Consider the following 23,019-nt stretch of genomic DNA (forward strand, 5'->3'; position numbering starts at 1 on the left):
CGTGGGCATTTTACATCCCTCTACTGGCCACTCTAATCTCTAGTGGCTGAAGGTGATCCCTGGAGGCCATTTAACATTCCTGTGACAAATGCTTTAAACAATAGAATTGTCTTTAAGAAACTCTGGCCTAATCTCCTTCTTCCTCTTAATTCCCATGGCATGGCATGTGGGCCTCTGTGGTATCATGAATCACTTTACTTGACATGTTTTGCTTATGACTTATTTCCCTCAACAGACTGAGAGCTCTTTGTGGGTCGGACACACGTCTCATGCATTTTTTGCATCGCTCCTATGGCCCAGCAAAATGCCACACAAAAATAAACAAAGACGTTTTTAAGGATGTACCCTTGTCTTTGAGGATTCAATTTCTCCCTTAAGCCAATTTTCTCAAACACAGTCCAGACAAAGCCTGCCCTTTACAATGTCTGAGTTTAACATTTTTAGTCTAAAAGGACCAACGCCAAGTCCTTCATTGTTCCTGATCTACACAGGATACTCCTCAAGAGGTATTTACGTGTAATCATGGATCTCACACACATAGTAAGGACAAAGAAACATCATTTAAACTAAGATGCGGTCTTCTAGTACTGACGCTCAAATCCTTCTTAGATTTTCCTTTTTCCTCTTAAGTAGTAATCAGATCTCTCTTTGAGCGCTACTTCACCTTGATTTTGAGATTTGGCATTTAATATAATTGAGATCTTAAAAATCCATCGAGAGAGCAAGAATGTGGCTCACATAAGTGAGAGACTTTATACGCAAGTGCTTTGCACACTGAACTTCCCAGCTGAATCTAATGGGTGGTGTTTGACTGCGAATGGAGGACATAGGAGGGGATTCCAAGAGACACCGTGTTGCTGACCACTCTGAAGAGAAGAATAGTTAAAGTGCTTTCTCCGCCCACCTCCCACTGTCCCTTTCCAGGATAGAGGAAAGGAACTCTTCAAACTGGCTACAAACTATACTAAGATAGGTCTTGAGGTCAAAATCTCATACAAAGGAGGGAGTACTGATCCAGGATTTTCTTTGCACACCTCATTCTTCGGATAAAGGCCTATTGCACTTTGTATAAATCTACTCTAAAGTCACGCTCGCACCAAAGAACTTTTGTTCATAAAGTGTGTCAATGGTAAGTAACTGAACAGAGGGAAAGATGATAGGTGGATCTATAGCTGGACGTATAAATAGACGCACACAGAAACCAGCACATAAATTGCCAGTCCGCACCAGAGAAACTCGCCTTGAGCAGCTCCGAGAAACACCAGCTGATGGCTGACTCCCCCATGCTATGTAGGTCAGAAGGATATGAGAACCAACTACACAAAAAAACTACAACAAAATGTACCCTCGGTCGGTCCTAAGGAGTTACATAAAGCTCCCCTAATTGACCACATCAGAGGAGAGTTTGAACTTGCATGAAAACAACTTACCATTCCTGGTGATAGCACCATTTACAATGAGGTTTCACTCTAAGTGCTCAAGAAGAATAGAAGTGGTATTTTTAAATAAATATGCTGCAACATGCAGGCAGTGTTTTCAAAAGCATTACCTGCTCCTCTCAGAAAGTTAGGTTGCTGCTCTGCTGGAAAAGTAAGATTGGCTCCTATGAAATTTTTTTCAATAAACAGTGTCTGAGAGGGATTTTTTTGTCACTTGAATGGTATATGTGTAAAAAGAAAAAAGTTTCCTTTATAGAGGTACAAAAAATATCTTTTACCCTGCGCATGCTATTCAAAGTCAGCTTTGTTAATTCAACTCAGTTTTATTATGTTCTCAAGTTGATTTTTTTTTTGACAACTGACTCTTCCAAAAATTTGCTGTAGTGGAACAATTTATCACTATTAGTCTCATCTGGATGTTACAAATCACCAAGGCGGGGAAATTATGTGGTGATATCTATGTATTTGGATAAAACAAATATCGCAAAATCTGTGAACTTAGGAAATACCATACTCAGAGGAACCAGCAAATAGAAAAAAGGGCCAGAAGTAGGCAGAAATTTGTGAAGTCAACATTTTACTTTGATATGAACTTTTACTTGTAATGCTTACTAATTAAAAATACTTAGTTATTAGGTAACAATCCCTTTCTGGACAATCATATTTTATCAGAGTTTAGTATCCATCACCATCTGAATTCTGGAATATCTAAATTTGTACAAAAAGGGACTTGGCTAAAATTTGGAGGAGGACCTATGAAAAGGTATTTTTAGCTTATAACATTCAAAATGATTAAATGAATTCTCATATGAACAACTATTGTTGAATTTTCAGGGGATGCTGAAGGAGTTTAGTTAGGTAATATCTGAATGGCACCACAATCTCATAGAGACTATTCCTTGGGGGCCACAGTTGGCTGCATGCATTGCTGGGCTCATTTAGTGTGACATTTCTTTTATGGTCAGGCTCACAAAGCAAGAAATAAGCCAGCTATGGAAAACTATGCCTCATAAATAACTTCATAATTGTAAAGGATGTTCGTCAAAGGATCTCAAAGCAGCTTTCTTCTAATCAGGCTCAGTCTGGAGACAGACACAGCAGAAGGATGAGAGGAAGGCGCACTAAAGAAATGTTGAAATCCAAAAATGGTCAAAGTCAAAGAATTCTGAGTGGCTGCCTCCACACAAGGCTAAGGGTATCAGTCTCAGTTATTAGAAACCATGCCCAAGATCCTAGAATAGAGACCACCTAGTATACTATTTCCTAGGACAATGGTTCATTTATTCATCCACTCAACAATACTTACAGCATTTCCACTATGTACTTGACGCACAGTTCTCTGCCAGCACCAGGGACAGAGCAACAAACAGAATAATTTCCGTCTTTTTAGTTGTGGAGTCCTCTGAAGCTAGACACAGAAGCTTAGCTTTTTGGCTATCCATTCTAACCCTCCGATTTATCAGGCTTATTTACTTCTGTAATCCTTCATAAAGCAGAGTTTTCTATTCAGAACCCAACAAGAAAGATGACTTCGAGAGAACTCTGGCAATTGGCTACATTTCCTGGAGGTAAAACTTTCAACACTCATCGCGCCTCCCTAAATCTTCTCATTGCAGTGTGATTGGAGAGGTGGAATGTGGCTTGCTTGAATTGTGGCTGCCTTATCAAAAAAGAAAAAATTCTCAGCATTGCCTGTTTCCATTCTCTCTTCCATCCATCAAGTTTAGGATTTCATCCCTTCTCTGTCAATAAATATGATAAACTATAAGAACACTGGAAATATTGGCACCCTATTTGTTAACTAATGGCTCTTAGGAAAGGAAAGTCAAAATAGAAACCTGTTATAGAACATGGTGCTCTTGTGAAATAATTACCCCAAATAATAGTCATAGGCACAATTTATTGAGTATTATATAAACAAGTACCTTAGTATATTAATCAAATTTTGTCTTCATAAAATAATAGTACGGAGATTTATTATTCCCATTTTACAGATTAGGAAACGGGGAAGTGAGAAATTAATTAATAGTGCCAAGTTTTCAAAGTTAGAAAGTGATAGAATAAGAATTTAAACCTAGGTTCATTAGTTCCATGGATCATGTTATCTTCATTACATCAAACTGCATCCTATGTAATGTTGTTTTTATTTATTTATTTACTGATTAGAACACTGAAGGCAAAAAGGTACCACCTATTAGAAAAAATACTGTCCATGGAATCCCTGAGGAAACATTTTCTGATTCCTGAGTTATAAAGAGAAGATTTGCTCCTCTACCTTTAGCCATCTTGCTTTGTTCCTCTCCTCTTTGTTCTCCGTGGATGGTAAAGGCTAGTTTTTCAAATGGTTACCAGTGAGTTGGGCCCCCTGCTGGGAAGCAAGTGGTTTGGTCTCAGACAGCCAGTGGGAAGTTTTTGAGGGATATCTCTTCATTCTAGGCTGTGCATTTCCACAGCCTTGGCTCTTACCACAATACAGAGGACACCTGCAGTCCCCTGGGGCCAGGACCTTGGGGACAGAGGGCACTGGGCCAAGAATAAACCCTTCGGGATGCAGGACACATCTCAGCACAGCGACAGCTACTCCGTGGTGTTCTGCAAGGATCCTGCTTTCCATCTGTGCAAATCTGGCTGCATGAAGACTCAGGCCCAGGGCCCAGGCCATGCCCCTGTGTGGAAAGCTATTTGTCATATCATCGTACAGTGCGGTCCCTCTCCAGGTCCAAGGATAATTACAATGTAGCTTTTTTAAGGGCCTTGAAATAGCTAGATACTTTAACTCTATGAGAGCAATGCTTTGTATCTGATATCAGATTAAACTAAAATAATAAACTTCGGAATGGTGTTTTTAAATGTCTTAAAGTGAATTTGCCAGTGACCTCTCTGCATTAAAGTTATTTCTGCCATTTCTTCACTATCCCTGGGACAGCCCCAAGAAATCCATTTTGTTCGCTCTCTAACTTCTTAATCTAGAGCAAATTGCTATTCGATTTTAATTCACAATTTAAAAAAAGCAGTGACCTAAAAAAGAGAAAATTGTTTCTAAACATCTTGTCTTTGGCTCCTATTTTCCTATAGGTTATATACATTAGTAAGAGAATCTGCTTATGCCCCTTAGGATTTTTCTTTTAATTGAGGCAAAGTGTCACCTTGGCCAAATGACAGAATACAGATGCGGATGTCATACTCAGAGATCCCCTCGTAAAGAGTCAGTTGTGAACATGAAGTGAAAGCTCCCAGTCAGCCTGAACACTCCATTGGGCACAGATTTCCCAAAATTCTGAAGTCAGACTGGCAGTTTCAGAAAGCTCAATCATTCTTTTGCACAATTCAGGCCAACAGGAGACCTTGAACCACACTACTTATGTCCAGGCTCAGAGATAACCCCGCTTCTTCAGGAGTAAGGGACTAAGAAGCATCGTGAAAAATTACCCCAGTATCTCACAAATTTAAAACCGTAACTTCTCTCTTGCACCAAATGCTATGTCTGCAAAACAGCAAAACATCCAGATGAAAAGTAGAATCTGTAGTCGGCCACCCTGATTTTTGCTCCACAAAACAACAGACAGAGCCACTTATAATCATCAGGGTGGCTTACGATGTTTTTTGACATTGTTAATTTATGCTGTTTCTTTCATCTCATTTAATTCGTTGATTATTCACCAAATAGTGATGCAATTAGCTTCCAATGCCAGTGGAGGCAGTGAGGGACTGCTCATTTTGAGCATTATGTCACTTCTTAGCTTTTCCCTTTCTCTTTTAGTCATTGTGGATCTACCAAGAAAAAAAATTCATACAAGTTAAAGGTTTTGCACTCTTGAGTTCAAGTTTATAAAGGCCTGGAAAAGTGTGGCGCTTCCTGACAGAACATGACGGCCTTGGCTTATCTGTGGATTTCGATTACTTATGCTATTCTTTCTCTCCACTTCTAGAACAGACCACCCAACATTTTACACGTTTTCCATTCTTCCTACCGTCTCTTTTAAACAATGGCAGGATTCTGTACCATGGGAATTGTGTGATATTTAGCTCTAGGTGCCACGTTTTGCAACACATCATTTTGTAATTTTTTAAATTTAGGAAACGTTCTGAGTATTTGTTAGGCTCAGTAAAAATATCTGGGTAACCTTAGGAAATAGAAAGTACATTTACAATCACACTGAAAAAATATCAGCTAAAGCATCTGCCCTAAAAGCGTGCTCATTATGTCTGGTCTCAATCAGAACAGGCAAACTAGAAATCTTCCTAGAAAACAGCATGGAGAGACTCTTTCAGAGTTGTGTTGTTTTGTTCTTGTTTGGGTGTTTTTCCTGGGTTAGAAAATGTGTAGTTGTTTTGCCTGGTTAAGGAAGAGTTTGGAGGTATGTGGACGATAACTTGTTTCTTCATCAAGATAGACGCTTATATGCTTTTAAGGCCGCAGCCTGCCGACAGAGCAGCAACTGTCCACGTGAAAAGTTATCATTCAATGCGTATCTCAGAGGAGCACTAAGACATTCAAGTTTATATATTAGCTATTAAAGACACAATGGTTGTCCTAGAGCATCTCCCAGTATGGGAAGAGTGCTTTTCATGAATTGACAAGAGAAGAGTTTGAAGAGAGGGTACTTAAAAGACAGGGGGAGGTTGACATGCTTTATTACAGTGGTATTCATAGAAAGAGCTTTTTCTAAGGTGAAATGCTGGAGATCCGAAGGAATCCCATCGACAGTGGGTTTCAGAGAGCCAAGTATTGCTTTTGCACCGAACATTGAGTTATATTTTTATAGGAGAAAATACATAAGTGATTAGCTTTCAGCTTAGAGTGTCTGAAATTAGGTGTGTGGCTCCCATTAGTAGTAAGTGTTCCTGGAATACTTCAATGACAATGTATCCTAAAAATTTAATTTCTTTGAAGTCTATAAAACTATACAGATAGGCTTTTTACAGTGTGTACCTTTGTCGTGATTCTATTTGAATGAAAAGAAAAGTCAGGAGGAGGATTGGAGGAAAATATCAGCAAAGCAACTTAGATAAATCACTTCTTATTCAGGCTTTATAGATTGCACATACATTTCCAGGGTCTTTGTTTCCGTAGACTGTGCAAAATATGTTAAAATTCTTAGAGAGGATCTTAAAAGACCAGTTACTGAGGAAATTCATGATGGTAAATTATAAGTCTATTTTGTATTGACTGTTTTATCTTAATGGCAAAATCTCACCATTACCTAAATCGAGATCAAGGGAGAGTGATATCGTGCATGCACGAGATGATACATAACACAGCCATTCTTTCCAGATTAAGTTTTGATTAATTACTCACTTAGTATGTAAGAAAGTGTGTGTGTTTACACAAGAACTTTTGTTAAAGGATTTCAGTATCAATTTTCTCTGAGACACCCCTAGGGAAAAAGTAAAAAGTATGCGCCTGCGAGGAGCATTAAAGGAAAACAATAGTGGTTGTTACTATTTTATCTAACAATTAAACCACAATTTTATTGTTAAAAAAAAATCTTCTGTCTTATCTTTGCCCTTCTGTAAACTGAAAAGCGAGAAACTCTTCTGCAAGTACTGAATTTGTGTCAACTTTAATGTGGGGAAAAAATTTACTTGTTTTAGCTAGATATAAATTAATTCAAATCTAGCAACCTAAATATAAAATTCTATTAGTGACACAATCATAGCTATTGTCACAGACTCTACAGATGTAGGCACTTAACCTCTCAACTTTTGCAATGATTTTTTTCTCATCTTAAAATAGAACAGTCCATTGTCTTTGAATGAGTGGCATCAAAAAGAAATATGTTCAAGCAACTCGAGCTTTCTGATATAAAAATGTTACCATTCTTACATATTTGTATTTCATAATTATTTCATAATCTGGAAAAGCCCTTTTCTCCACGGGAAATTTTGACTGAATTTTGTATTACAAGAAGAAACAAACCATCAATCAGAAGGCAAAGAAACTCAAAGAACTCAACCCATTAAGCCAAACGAGTCAGGTACTTTTCGAATGATTTACTCCAGGAGACTGAATCTTGTAGGCACACTACCGTATGCACGGCCTGAGCGGGACACTTCTAAGATTTTCTGTTTTAAATTCTTTTATAGCTTCCTGGGAGAAGACACTTTTCATTTTCTGGAAAGCCCTCAGAATATGGTTTTAAATGAATCTGTTCACAAGGTTCAAAAGCTTTAAATTACTAGACCATGGGTACCATTGAGAAAACGCACTGAGCTATATCAAGGAGAGAAAAAAATAACCAGGTACAAGTTTAATTCTCTAAGGTTGCCATGTAAGTGCTGAGGAGAAAGGATTAAGACTCCCTGAGAACAAGAGGACTCCCCAAAAAATCGCTTCCAAGAGCACATACACATGCTCCATAATCCACTCTATTTGGTTCACTTTCTCTTGGAAGGAAATTCTCTATGGGTAAAAAAAAAGAGATCTTATATTTTAGAATGTCTTCATTCATCTAATTTTCCAGCAAAAAGAAAAGGCTGTAGAAATGCCTTTGCTTTCATGTTATCAGAAAGAGTATGAAAATCAGATTAATTACACTTTTCACAATCATTTACCTACGGCTAATTCGCGGATGTCAACTGCATAAGTAATGAGCTATAAAGTGCACCGCAGCTTAGTGAAAGTCTCTTATTTTGTCAAAACAAAGAAGTTATATATTTTAAGAAGGCTTTTTGTTTCATCTGGTAGATCTGGAGACATTTTAGTCCCGGGGACTTACCTTCCCTTCTTCTTTGAAGAGTTCTTTAGTTCTCTTGCTTGCACAGAAATTGTAAATCACTTTGCCTTAGAAAAGCAGGAACTCTGGAAGAAAATAAATGAAATATATAAGCTAGAAGAAAACGTGATCTGATGTTTTCTATGAATAATTTCAGTTCTGAAACTCTTTAAAAATTGAGATGCACTATAGCAAGGAATTACTGCTGATTTATAACTATTAAACAGAAAAAATTATTAATAATCATAAAAAGAGTTTGTGGCCACTCTAGCAGTGTGTTAAGCTAACCTTTACTTCAAGTGTCCATGTAGAGTCTTCCTGCTTTTTTTTCTAGTAGTAAAAGCATGAAATGTATATGGCTTATTTATCTTTATGAAGCGTGAAATGTGTGTGAATTTGTCTGAGACCTGCCACCTTTCCGTCTTCTTTAAAGCCCCACCCATCTCTGCCCTGGTTACTAATTCTGTTTACACGTTATGGTAATTAGATTAAAGGTAGGAGATATTTTATGTCACCTTGTATCTCTAGAGCTCAAGATTATGTTTACTTCAGTGTGAATTTATAAGTATTCGTTTCTAATTCTGTGGAAGGAAAAAAATGCCTGAGTTCCTTGTTTTTTTTGCATTTGACTCAGTCATTTCAAACAGCAATCGCAGCTAAAATGAATCCCTTCCCTGAGTTTCTCATTTTAGTGCTGTAATCCTTTGCTGTGGTTTTCAAGTGTCAAACAATGAGTCCAGTTCTCTCTGTTCCTTTTCTTTCCCTCCTTCTTACCCCGCAGTAAGAAAGAAAAAACAAAAATGAAAATAAACAAACAAAGCATAGAGGATGTAAGACAGGCAAAGAGAAGTCAGAGATGACTTTTAGGTTTTGAACCTTGTTGACTAAGAGATAATTGATGTAATTATCTGAAGAAGAGAAACGAAGAGAAAGAACTTGTTTTTCAGAAAGCAGGTGTCTCTGTTTTTTCAGACATACTGAGAGGCCAGATCAATGTCTGGTTAATATATTGGCTGAAAATGTTGCGTTATAGGGTTTGGAGTCATGGAGTAGACATCACTCTCCACGGGGATGGGGAGAAGCTGATCTACACTTGAAATATCTACATGCAGGGTGTTGGGGAAAGAAGAAGAGACAGAACTATTGGAGGACGAGGAAGGGAATCAGGGTCAAGGAGTCACACTGGAGGCCACAGAGAGAGTGTTTGGAGAAGAAATAATTGGTCAACAGTGTTAAATGCTACAAGTAGGTCTGAAAGGATGAGAACTGTCTGAAGATCATAGGATTTGATTTTGGAAAACACTTGTGACTTCTGAAATAGATATTTTGGTCAGAGAGAGGGTACAAAAGCCAGCTAACAGGAGGAGGAAAGCTAGATCACGATGAGAAGAGAAGAAAAGTGTGGAAGAGTTGAGGGAACTGTTCGCTTTTTCTTTCCTCCCCAAAGCCCGAGTACATGGTTGTATATCTTAGTTGTAAGTCATTCTAGTTCTATATGAGCTGCTGCCACAGCATGGCAACTGACACACAGGGGTGTGGTTCCGGGACCCAACCCCGGCTGTCAAAGCGGTGAGTGCCAAACTTTATCCACTAGGCCATCAGGGCTGGCAGTGGAATTGTTTTCTTGGTAGTAATTTTGCTTTGGTTCTTGAGGATGAATCACCCGGAGCACGCCAATGAAATGGAAGTAAAAATCAATGACAAGGGAAGGCAGCAGACGGCAGAGGAAGATGAGGTGGGGTAGAGGTGGGTGCAAGTGCATGACAGTGATTAGGATGAAGGGTAGGTGGGGAGTTGGCTGTAAGGGAGGAGAGATGCCATTTTATTTGAGGCAGGAAGGAGGAGGTCACTTGTTAAGATGCACATAGGTGGAGTTGATGACTCGAGAAACTGTGAAATGTGAATAAGGACCGAAGAGGCTGCTTGGGCAATATGATTAAGTGTTAAAAATAAATTAACACAAAAGTTCAAGTAGGAACACAGTGAGATTGGGAGATTTTCATGATTTTTCCAAGAAACTCTGTGTGAGCCACCAGCTGAGAAAATAAAAGGTGAAGCTAACCCAAGGTTGGGATCTGCTTGGCAAAAAACTCAAGGAGGCACACAAGACATAGAAAAGAGTAAGGAGACGGATGACTTTTGAGATTGGGCTGGATGTTTCAACTGGTTGACTAAGCCATTTCTTCTCTCCCTCCCTCCTTCCCTTCCTTCATTCCATTCTTCCTTGAGTTATTTACTCAACAGATTTTACTGAGAGCTTTCTTTCTTCCACACGTTGCACTAGGCACCAAATAGGATGGGGTAAGTGGCTCTGAGGTCAAGAATTTGTGGAGAAGATGAGGTCATTTCCTAGTACTTAGTTTTTTCACTATAATCCTGTCAGCAACACTCATCTATCCTAGGCTCGCTCTCTCTATACGAGTGTCATATGTTATTTATATAATGTGTGTGAATATCACTATACGTATATCTATAATAGCAGCATTCATGTTTGTCTATTCTCTCACATTAATTCATCCGGTCTTTTCACACAGTGGGTACCTGATATAGGATACTATATATACGTCCTCAGTATTTTCATTTTAAAGCTTTCATACTCCTTCAGACTGACTGCTGTGTTTCTAAGGATGCTGTTTGGCAACAGTGCTGCTGTGAGCAGCAAATAAGCGCTATGGATGAACCCAAATGAAGGGAGCTTTCTACAAAATATCAAGGGCTAGGGGGAGAATGATGAGGCATCCTGAAATTGGAAATGGTCTCTTCAGCAGGGAAAAGTAATTCAACTCTGGTATGTGGTAATCTATGCCCGCAGATCAGTATTCCTTTATTGAAAGAAAAAAATAAAATCATCGTTTAACCAAGAAAATAGGATTCAAACTTCTTATGGAATTCATGTTCCAGCCACTGCGCACCGGAAAGAAAATGAGCGGTGGAGTAAATGCTTTAGCACTCTGAGTACAGGGGACTTCAAACGGCTCCTGAAAACCCAAGGTTTGGAGGAGGTGTTCCAGGGTTTCTAGAAAGTTGGATTTGAATTTCGTCTTTTAAAATGTATATTTTAGAGACCGGCCTGGTGGTGCAGTGGTTAAGTTCACACATTCTGCTCTGGCCACCTGGGGCTTACCGGTTCGGATCTGGGGCACGGACCTATGCACTGCTCCTCAACCCATGCTGTGGCAGGCATCCCAGATAAAATAGAGGAAGATGGGCACAGATGTTAGCTCAGGGCCAGTTTCCTCAGCAAAAAAAAAGGAGGATTGGTGGCAGATGTTAGCTCAGGGCTAATCTTCCTTAAAAATAAAATAAAATGTGTATTTTAGAGGCTGGCCTGGTGGTGCAGCAGTTAAGTTCGCACGTTCTGCTTCAGCAGCCTGGGGTTCACCAGTTCGGATCCTGGGTGCAGACATGGCACCGCTTGGCAAGTCATGCTGTGATAGGCATCCCACATATAAAGTAGAGGAAGATGGGCATGGATGTTAGCTCAGGGCCAGTCTTCCCCAGGGAAAAGAGAAGGATTGGCGGCAGATGTTAGCTCAGGGCTAATCTTCCTCAAAAAAACAAAATAAAATAAAATAAAATAAAATGTATATTTTAGTTTTTTGCAGATATTCAAGAAGTTTAGAGCCCTGCATTGGTCTTGCACTCAAGTCTGTGTGGATCTTTTCACACGTAACTGTTGATGTGTGAGCTTGACTATAGCACCTATGTAACTTGTTAGCGCCAGGTGGGGCTCAGGCTCCACTCTGACACCACCCTTGATGCTCTCACAGCACCTGCAGCTTCGGGCTGCTGTTCCTCTTGGTGCTACTTGTCCAACTCACCTGTATAAGTCACTGAAAATGCAGGTTCTGAAACCAACTGCCTGTGAATGAACCCAGCTCTCCCACATAACCACTGTGCCTGGAGCGAGACGCTCAATCTCTCTATGCCTTGGTTCTTCATCTTTAAAATGGGAATAAAATGAAACTTTCTCATGGGTTTTTTATGAAGATAAACTGAGTTAAGTATTTGTAAAGCACTTAGAATGTTTGTTAATATTTTAAAATACTTTTTAATTCTAAATTATAATTTATACTTCTATGCTAAAAGAAAATAGTTTTGTCCTAGTCAGCTGAAATTATTGTTTCTAAGCCTAGGGACAGAATCTTGACTGGCAATGGGAAATTTTAAATAGATATTTTTCAAAGGATTTTGGAGATTGATTGGATTCAAAATGAAATTAGTCATATTGCTTGAGAATGAACTAACTTCTCAATTACTATAGTCCACCCAGAAATAAACAATACAGGATGCGACTGTTTTGAAAATGCAAAATCAGGTAAAATGGAGAAAGGATAACAATGATTTTATGCCATGAGGTTTCATCTTTACGGTGATTAAATTTTTTTAAAATCCTCGATGTCTCTATGTAGTGAATATATCCTATACTCCCCACCAAGTTTCAATTTTATCTTGAAACAAAGCACAGTAAGCATAACAATAATGCAGATTCTTTCTGTGTAAATTGATTAACTTAACACCGTAGGAAAAAATATATGCAAACAAAATTTAAATATGCCAATGAAAATAGACAAACAACATCATTGAAAGAAAGTTGCTGTCTTGCTCTCGAGGTGGCAGCTGACTCCTGCAGAAAAATTATTAAGCCCCATTCTGCTGTTACAAGACACTTATCTACTATGAAAATACAATTGCAATAAATGTTTGGTAATGTAGTCTGGAGAAGAATCTAAAACTGTACTTAGAATATATTTGATAAAGAAGTTTGCAGATGGAGATGGTTTGAATTATTTACAGTTCAACAGAATGAGAGTATAGATATACAGAATTCTATTCTATCATTATTAACAAAAATACATAACATATAAAAGCAGGAGACATTTTAGGAGATTAGAGCAGTTTTTAAAACAATATGAAATAAGCTGGCAACAATACAGCGAGGTCTGTTTTGAAAAACCATTTCAAAAACCAAATTTGTTAAAACCATTTCAAAAACCAAATTGAGCTTTTTATAAAGAACAGCAGCAAAATAAACAAGTTAGTTCAATAACGTTGTGGCTGAGATCTATTAAGGACTTTTTTTCTAATCAGCATTAATAGCATTTTTTTGGTCTCGCTTGCCAAGAGTGGTGGCTCCTATCCTAACTCCTTTAAAAATTCGTTCAGTGGTCTTTGCACGCGAAAGGGTAAAACTAGCTAATTGAAATGCCAGTTTCTTATTTATATATTCATTTGTTCAGCAAATATGATTGTGTACATATTATGTGTCAGGCACTGTTTTAGTTTTTAGGGATATAAAGATGAGCAAAAGCAGACATAGCCTTTGTCCTCAAGCAGCTGAGACAATCAAATTGTCACACAACTACAGCTGTGTATATACAATAACGGTGTTACAAGACCACATGGCAGAAAGACCAAGGAGGCCCAGAGAAGGCTCATTGAAGAAGTTCATAGGATTTACCTGGGCGCAATGAAGCTAGAGTGAGAAATGGGAGTGGAGAACCTTCTAGACAGAGGGCATATCTTGTCCAAAGGCTCTGGGATGGAAGGGAGAATGGTGGGTTTGAAGAACTGAGCAAGTCCAGTGCTGCAGCTCAGAGCCGTGGGCGCAAGCTCCTGTGTGAAGCAGGAGGCTGGGGTGTCAGGAAGGGGCCAGACTGGACAGCACATGGTGGCGCACATTCAGGATTTTAATTTTTCTCCTGAGACCAATGGAAAGCTTTGAAGGGATTTAAACAGGAGACCTATCTGTGACTTGAGAGTACTATCACTATGGCTCAAAGACTCACTGGGAGCTATTGTAATAGCCACAACAGAAGTAAGAGAAACAGAAATGAGATGCCTGTGCGGATGGAGAGCATTAAAACGATTCAGGTGAAATTTAGGAAGTAAGATTAACAATAGTCAATAGATAATGCCCTATACATGTTGAATGTGCAGAATTTTCAGAGCTCTGTTAATTCTACTGGTGGTGGGTTCCAGAATTTATGTTCTCATGAATTCCAAAGTGTCAAAAACTAGTTTGTTGCCTGTCTTGAGGATAAATGCTAGTATTAAAATGGCAAGTGAGACCAAAAAATGACGTTGATTCTGCTGATTAACATAACATTACTTACATACTTCTCAGTTACAACTTCATTGAAATAATTTGTTTATCTTGCTAATATTTCTTAGAACAAACTCAATCTGCCAGATTGCGTTGCGTTACCACGCTTTCAATTGCACGTAAAGCAGCAGTAATGAAATTTAAACTTTGGACTCAACATGCAAAACAAAATAATTTAAATAACAAATCAAATGTCGAACTATTTCAGATAGAAAGAAATCTTCAGTTTTTGTGATATTTGAGACTTTGTTAAATATCATAGTGTTACAAGATGTATTTGAAAGATGTTTTCTGCTGAACAATGAAGTCAAAATTTAAACTATGTCTGGAACCTGTTAACCGACTCCCTCCAACCTGAATATTTATCGAATATAAAGAATGTGAGCAGTTGGATATTATAAATGATCTAACCAAATCTCAATTTTCTACTACCCATCTTTGAAACTTCAGTTAGTTTTTTGAATACTTAAAAGTTAAACCTATTCAATTCCAGTATATTTCCTTTTTTACCACTCTCCTTTTCATACAAATAAAAAGTTAATATGAAGACTTTTTAAATGTTACATGTGGATCTCATAGTTTTACTAATAAAAATAACAGATCATTTTATAAATGTTCCATCAAGATGTAGCTACTTTAAGTCATTTTTGAAAGAAGGCAGAGCATAGATAAAACTATATACAGTAGTTTCCCCCCTTGTCTAAGTTCCCCCCTTGTCTCTTTCCATGGTACCAGTTACTTGCAGTCAACCACAGTCAGAAAAAATTAAATGGAAAATTCCAGAAATAAACAAATCACAAGTTTTAAATTGCGTGCCATTCTGAGTAGCATATTGGAATCTCCCCCCCCAGCCTACTCCATCCCCCCCGGGTCGTGAATCATCCCTTTGTCCAGCAGATCCACACTGTATATGCTCCCGCCCCTTTGTCACTTAGTAGCCCTCTTGATAGTCAGATTGACTGCGGCGGTATCACAGTGCTTGTGTTCAAGTGACCTTTATTTCACTTAACAATGGCCTCAAAGCGCAAGAGTAGCGATGCTGGCAATTCGGATACCCTGAAGAGAAGCTGTGAAGAGCTTCTTTTAAGTAAAAAGGTGAAAGTTCTCAACTCAATGAGGAAAGAAAAAAATCCTCTGCTGAGGTTGCTAAAACCTATGGTAACTTTTATGACAGTCTAGTGTTATAATTGTTCTATTTTATTTTTAGTTATGGTTGTGAATCTCTTCCTGTGCCTAATTTATAAATTGAACCTTATCATGGGTGTGTGTGTATAGGAAAAAACATAGTGTATGTAGGATTCAGCTCTATCCATGGTTTCAGGCATCCACTGGGGGTCTTGGACCATATTCCTCACAGATAAGGGGCAAATATAGTACATAAATATGTACAACAAACAACCGTCAAGATCTATCCCACTCACACAACAGGCAGCAAATATTGCATACTTTCATGCAATATACTTACTTTCATACTTAAATACTTTCATAATTACCTAAGTTGCTACAGTGTTTTAGCTTTACCGTCCTCTCCTCCACCCCCATTATTGAACTTTTGCTAGATAGATGTTTTCAGTATAAACAAAAAAATTCACCTTTTTGTAAGCAAAACAAGTACAAAATACAATGTCTGTCTTATTTATTTACTTATTTTTGTAAAGAAGTATTTTAGCCTCTTAAGGAAAAAGATTTCTCTTAGAATCCTGACTCTGCATTTTCTTTCTGACCAATAGTTAAGCTTTTGAATGCTGCTTTTCTCCCAAATCTGTACTTTGCATTTAATATTTTTATTTATTATTAACAACACATTTAAAAATGAAATGTATGATCACGAGTACATTATTGTAATGTTCTCTTACAATGGAATAAAATAACTTGACAGTGCATTAGGAGTAAAGAACTAGCCCCTCTATGGAAAGTGCCTATATTTTAGACTCATGTAGCTCCGTGACCTCCACGGGGCCTGGAATTCTTCTAAATTATTTTAGTATCAATACATCATATTCACGAGAGTACGACAACAAAGGGATCACAATTACGATGGATACTGGTACAGATGCTCTCTTATACTACCACAAATTACATAAATGAGAAACTCATTTCTTTGATCTTTAAAAATAAGCTTCCTTTGTGGCTTATTGTCCACAAAATACTCCCCCATCACGAAATGTTTAAAACAAACACACAAACAAATGCACAAGCCTTTCCACCAGATTCGAGGTGGAACCTGCTGAGATACAATTTTCCATGCGCAGGGGGCCAACGATCGGTCGCACACACTTAAACTCACTGTTGCCATAAACCAGAAGGGGTCAGTCAGACCTCCCTCCCCACGATATAATCTATGTTCAAAATTTGTCTGATCATCAGGGTAGTTCTATCTCTTTTTTGATAAAAAAACCAAATGTGTCTGTATCCAGGAGGGGAGGAAAAAGCTATCATAATTCTACGGAGGCAAATTTCAAAGCAAATGGTCTCGAGTCAATATTTACCCTCTCCCCATATTCTCAGATTCATCAAGCTTAACAAATATAAAATACTTAAAAATAAATAGCAGCAACCAGAAATCCCAAGTTTTGAAAAATCACAAAGCTGTTCGGTGTCTTTAAATACCTCCGTGATGTGTCGAGTGGATCATTGTTATTGGTAAGTGGAAATTGGGGGAAAAAAGTTTAAAAAAGGAACGTTTTCTTACTTAAATAAATAGAAGTCAAGAAGAACTTTCATGCCATGGTTTCAGTGCCATTTCAAAGCTTCAAATAAGCTAAAACAAATAAGCCATCCGCTCATTTTGACCTAGATTACTGTTTAAACAAGGGTACATATTCCTAATTTACATGAAAAGCAATTAGTCCTACTGTTGACAGCACTGTGAAAAATGCGTCTGCTTAGGGTAAGCTTTTGTATTTGAAAAAAAATAAGCTGGAAGAGTTTTTCCCCCTCAGCCACTATCCACTTTGGGCTAGAAATGCTATTAAAAATTTTCAACTGGTTTGAGTAAAGATTATTATTACCATTACACATGTTTAGAGTATGTTTAAGATTATTTTCTGATTCAAACTTAGAACCCAAATTTTGACATTTCATGATGATGTTTGATATTTAAGAAATGGCTAGAAAGTGACAGAATTTTTTTCCTTCTCTAGAATGCTTTGCGAAAAAGCTAGGCTTTGAAATACAAAGGAAAAAATGAATTAGGAAAACCATGGTAGGAATTTTATTCACATTTACATTTACTCATATTTATTAAAATATAAATTTGTTAGCCTGAACATTTTTTTAGACTATGTTTATTTTTCTGTAGAGTTAAATTTTTAGCACTTCAGTAAATGGCTCTTTTGGAAATTTTTTTCTGGTTAGAAAGATGGTACATGTTCTTTTCAATACATAAACATTTAAGGGAGAAAGTAAGAGATTGGCCACTTTTAACACTTTGATATTACATTTTCCTGCTTAAATTTATTCATTTGCTAAATATTCATTGTTCACTTATCATCTGTCAGAATATTCCTAAGTGAGGGGGACACATTTGTTTACAAGGCAACCTCCAATCTCGCCCTCATAGAGTAAGAAGTCTAGAAGACCATGAAATCGATGGGTAAATACATCATAATTACAAATTTTGATAGGCTCTTTCATGGAAAAGAATGATGTCCTATGGAAGGGTATAACAGAGGTCTGTTCTAATTTTGCGTGTGTTTTCAGGATTTCCTGGAGAAGTTTGAATGAGATATGACAAATAACAAGAAGTACTTTGGTGAAGTGGGAAGCGAAGAGGAAGAGAAAAGCACGTGTAAGGCGTTGGAACAGGAGGCTGCTGGTGTGGCCGAGAACTGGCAGGACTGACTGGCAAGGAGGATATGGTGCCTGGTGAGGCTGGATTCCTGGGTAGAAGCCTGATCTCATAGGCTTGAGATCCACTGTGAACACTACTTATGTTTGTTATCCTGGGAGAGATGGAAACCCACTGGAGAATTTTTAAGTTGGGAAGTGACATGATTCAACTCAACTCATCACTTTGAACGATCACTTTTAAAGCACAATAAATATGTTTAAGATATTCCCGAAGCTTCATGAAACACAAGTTTCATGGCAAGTGGAAGGTATGGATACTTCTCTCATGGAGCTGGTTAGGGATTCTTGGCTCTGTGCAATGATAAAAACCGCTCAGTTTGTTAGCTCCCGTCAGGCCACTGAGTCTTATGCCACAAAGTAGAAAAACTCAACTAAGTCTTTTTTCTTTTATCTTTTTGGAGGAAGATTAGCCCTGAGCCAACATCTGCCACCAATGCTCCTCTTTTTTTTTGCTGAGGAAGATTGGCCCTGAGCTAACATCCATGCCCATTTTCCTCTACTTTATATGTGGGAGGCCTGCTAAAGCATGGCTTGACAAGCCCTGCACAGGTCCTCACCTGGGCTCTGAACCAGTGAACCATGGGCCGCTGAAGCAGAGTGGCCCATGCACCACCATTAACCACTGCACTAGCCGGCTGGCCCCCGAAGTCCTCTTTCTACTATAATATTTCCAAGAGAAATGAGGTCAAGACTAAGGTCAATTTTGGTTTGGAGGTACAATGTCTAGTCTGTTTAATTTTTGTCTTACATTGTTTTTATCCTTTCACAACAGAAGTGGTACATGCAAGCGAGATGTTTCAGTGAAAAGCATTGTGGGAACTGGTCTAAGCAGTTGAATTGGGGGTGTGGAAACTTAGTGAAGGGGCCGACCTGGTGGCATAGTGGTTAAGTTTGCACACTCTGCTTTGGCAGCCTGGGGTTCGCAGGTTCAGATCCCAGGTGCGGACCTAGCACCACTCCTCAAACCGTGCTGTGGCGGCATCCCATGTAAAATAAAGGAAGATGGGCACAGATGTTGGCCCAGTGACAATCTCCCTCAAGCAAAAAGAGGAAGATTGGCAACAGATCTTAGCTCAGGGCCAATCTTCCTCACACAAAAAAAAACCCAAAGAAAAAAACAGTGAAGTGAAAACACTGTATGTACAGCAAAGGGAGAAATGTCCACGTGATGACCTGTAGCTAGTCCACAGCATCTCTCTAATTCCTCTTGCAGAACACAAGAAGCAGAGGACAAGAGGGAGCTTTTGCTAGAGGCACTGGAACCAAAGACCCTGTTCACATGTGCTAGCAGGATAGGGCGAGCATGCCTTAGAGGGGATTTGCTATTTTTACATTCAGTTCCACCCGAATTTGGAGAGAGGGAGGGCAGACCTCCAAATTAGGGGTGCGGTTGCTACCAGTACCACAACAGGATGCTGTGTAGCCAAAGGAACACCAAATATCCATGAAAGGGATTACATCGTGAGCATAGTTTGAAACACGCAAAGGGAAATATTATTATTGTCATTAGCGAGGTCATCGGCTCAGGCAAAGGGACAACTGAATCCAAATTAGGCAGTTCCATGAGCTGGTTTCAGGCAGACCTCCCTGAGATCCGGCTTTGACAGGGTTTCAGGATTTGTTCTCTGTCATCCTGGGAGAGCGTAGATGTTTGTACCATGGTCTGGACACTGCCACTTACTCATTGGGCCATCCTGGGAAACTTTCTTTGTCTTTTACAATGAAAATAGGTGTAAAATCCTGACAGGATTGCTGTGGAGTTAAATGAGATCATGCACAATAGCTGGTACTAGGGGATTGCTTAGCAAATGTTAGCTATTATCATATCTCAAACTCTGTGGTAAAATGTGATTTCTCTGTTTTTTGGTTTATTCACCCGTGCAATAGGAAACGCCAAACTGTTCAATGGATCTTATTCATAAAGCCTATAAAGAGTCTTGAAGGGGATGTCACTTTATCAATGTGAAGTATTCTGAAAAATACAACGGAAGATTTCAGCTAAGCTAGATAAATATTACTATCCTCATTCTATAAAGGTCAGAGCGATGCAGCGAACTGGAGTAACTCATCAAAGAATGTCAGAGTTTGGGATTAGCATGTGGGCTTTCCCAGCTCCTACGAAGACTGCAAGACAAAGGCTCTCTGAAGCAAAAAATCCCGATCCATTCAAATCATTTCAAACGTTCCAAATAATTACAACTCAGCCAATTCTTTTTTTTCCATTCAGCTCACATCTCTGAATTAAACAAATAGTTGAGAAAAAAGAAACACTACAAGTTTGTGCGACTGCGGGATTGGCGAATCAGGATAGACGATTGTAGAGGATGGGAAGGCTCAAGATTCTCTTTGCATCAATTTACAAGGTGACCAGGAGAAGTGAGTAAGTCAATCTCATACTGCGTAAATTAATTAATATTGAAAACCAAAAGAATCATCCCCGACTAGAAGAGAAAGAAACAATAATTTAGCTGGGTGTACACACCAAATAACTACTCCTTCAGAATTAGATGTTCCCTGACTCCAAATATTCACATCATTTCCAGCTCTAGGGAAATATACAACACTCTTTCCTGCCTCACCATAAATTTCTTGCAGTGTGCATTATCATCTGATATAATATCATAAGCTCCTTACTTTGCTCAGAAGCTTTAAGACCTTTGTTCTGTTTTTCTCTTCCTCTAAAGACATCACAAATAAATCACAAAGCATGCCTTAGTTTGTAAAAGAGTGAGAGAAAATCATCTTAGTCAATCTTTCTGAAAATGTTCATGAGCTCCTAAGAAGTTCCGCTTGGGGTGCTGATATAAGTCTGTTATGCAAGTTAATACTATGACAATTTACAGGATTCTGTCACTGTCTTCATGTGGTCCTCATGCAAAGCATGTAATAACTAGAAGAAAAATTCCTTAAAAAACCTGCATCATTTTACTGTATGCAACTACATTTCTTAGGTTCTTATCTAAATAAGTTGTGTGTGTGTATCTGATTTTATAATGTTGGCACAAATGAAATTATTAATGAAGAGTTTAGAGTGAAGACATGATTCTCAGAAGTCATATTCTCCTGTCAAAACAGACCAGGCTAAATGTTGCATACAAGTATAAACAGTGTTACCTCTACAGCATTCATCTTAATTAAGACGTAAAATTCAGCCTAGGAAAAAGTCTATTTTAGTATATACACCAGCAAGCTACTTTTCACTAGTGAGATCAAAACAAACAAACCTCCGGCCAGGTTCAGTCTCTTGGTCTCAGACCTACACCACTTGTTGGTGGCCATGCTGTGGCTGTGACCCACATATAAAATACAACTTTGCTTCTTCAAGCAAAAAGAGGATTGGCAACAGATGTTACCTCAGGGTGAATCTTCCTCAGCAAAACAAACAACAAACAAAAAAACCCAAGAAAACCCCAAACAAACAAACCTCTCAACCAATTCATGTTTATAACCCACCAAATTTCTTGCTTTGCTCATACCTGTATTTTGGCAGGACAGGGTGAAGCAGAGCTTAATCAGCAGTGACAGCCACAGCTGGGACGTGACGGGACTGGACGAGGATGGCAACAGAGAACACTGGCCAGAGGGGGTGTGAGGGTGGAGGGGCGTGGGGTGGGGGTGGGGCAGGACCAGCCCCCAGGGAAATTGGCTAAAGACAGTTAAATCTGATACTTGCTTGGTGGCCTATATCTAAAATCCACAAAACGCCTGCATTTGCATATCATCTTGTCTATGTTTGAAATATGTATTAATTATAAGGCAAACGAGGAGGGGAAATTTGGAGGATTTTATGACTTTTGGTAGGAAAATTCTTGATAAAATCTAGGAAAAATATGAAATGGCACAAATTACAAATGCTAGGTTTATATTTTAAGTTCTTTTGAACTGTAGGTTAATTTATATATCAACAATAAAAATGATTATAATTTTTTTTACGTAAAATCAATCAATGCTGGAGAAATGCTTTAAAATGAACACTAGTAACAAATTTCAAGATAATTTAAAAAATGAAAGAAAGCATCCAATTTTTATATGCTCATGCCCTATGTTCACTGGCAAAGAAATAACTTTCAGTTTAGGATGTTATTATTTAACAATATTGTGGGTATACTTTGCACCCAATCATATATTTCTAGTGCTCTGTTAAGCAAATAGAAGTTGTCTGTGGAGAATATTAGAGATATAAGCTTGACCGGTGGATCTTATCACATTCTGGTTACGCCTCAATCTTGTGATTGCTCTGCTCTCAAAAGACCCCTGAAGCCAAGGGTTTTCCCATAAACCACAAAGACCAGGCTCAAGACCTTCTTGGCAGACATCAACGGGGATGAGTATAGAGCAGCTGTGAAACTCGCCTTTATAAATACGGTGTTAAGTAAAAATCTGAAAACAAAATCATGCCATGCTAACAAGGAAGTGAAAGCAAATGTTGTGTTCCTGGGAGACAACTTAGAATTAAGCACATTTCTGTAAATAGGGCAAAAAGTTTGACTTGATCAGATAACCTCAAGTACCTAGGCTGTAGCACCAAAATCTTGAGAAATTCCAGGTAATAGGGAAAAAAATAGAAAAATGGATATAATAATATTTTGCTTTCTATAGCACATTTCTGAACAGTACTTTATTTATCTCAGTCATCCATATAATACCACATTAAAGGATAAATGTTTCCAAAATAGGAGAAAAAAAGACACCCCACATTAAATTGAGTCATCAGAGAGGCATTTTAAGTGGCTGAAAATATCAGGTTCCCAAAATCATCAATGAGGACGAACTGATTTGTGAAACTGTTCATTGATACAAACCTAAGAATATCCAAGATTTTTGGAGAGTGAACTCTATGTTTTTAAGATAACAAAGGTTTTCTCTAATATACTAGAGACAAAATACGATTAAAATGGTTACCTTA

At 38.3% G+C, this 23,019-nt stretch overlaps 1 protein-coding gene across 1 annotated transcript in view; it reads right to left on the reverse strand.

Moving 5' to 3' along the window:
* TENM3 (teneurin transmembrane protein 3) overlaps window positions 1–23,019 on the reverse strand; it is a 2,419,468-nt gene that overhangs the window by 661,597 nt on the left and 1,734,852 nt on the right. Inside the window, exon 9 of the mRNA XM_070253219.1 lies at window positions 8,159–8,241. The gene's annotated coding sequence lies outside the window, so the exon portion shown is untranslated. The remainder of the gene's footprint in view (window positions 1–8,158; window positions 8,242–23,019) is intronic.

The sequence above is a fragment of the Equus caballus genome, chromosome 27 (genome assembly GCF_041296265.1).
Source record: "Equus caballus isolate H_3958 breed thoroughbred chromosome 27, TB-T2T, whole genome shotgun sequence".
Taxonomy (NCBI): domain Eukaryota; kingdom Metazoa; phylum Chordata; class Mammalia; order Perissodactyla; family Equidae; genus Equus; species Equus caballus.